General features: G+C 59.6%; 1 protein-coding gene across 1 annotated transcript in view; it reads right to left on the bottom strand.

Annotated features, from left to right (window-relative positions):
- The window catches only part of CADPS (Ca++-dependent secretion activator), a 350,522-nt gene that overhangs the window by 14,776 nt on the left and 335,518 nt on the right, over positions 1-228 (bottom strand). The window lies entirely within an intron of this gene.

The raw sequence follows: 228 nt of genomic DNA, 5'->3' as shown, positions 1-228 counted from the left end.
CCGGGGGGGGGGGGGGGGAGCAGCTCCCCCGTATCATTCCTGGGGTTAGACACTGGAGAAAACGCTCTCCCTGCCCGAATCCCGCTAAGCATTTTTGAATGCTGATATCATACATCCAGGGCGAGGTTTAAAGGAGCACCGGGAAAGGAAAGAGCCGCTGATCAAGAGAAACGAAGTGACCTGGGACGGCTAATCTCGCACGCACCGCTGGCTGGCGCGGGCAACGGC

The sequence above is a fragment of the Calidris pugnax genome, unplaced genomic scaffold (genome assembly GCF_001431845.1).
Source record: "Calidris pugnax isolate Ruff unplaced genomic scaffold, ASM143184v1 scaffold81, whole genome shotgun sequence".
Taxonomy (NCBI): Eukaryota; Metazoa; Chordata; class Aves; order Charadriiformes; family Scolopacidae; genus Calidris; species Calidris pugnax.
The sequence above is the reverse complement of the archived record's forward strand: the minus strand, read 5'-3'. Positions and strand labels throughout refer to the sequence as shown.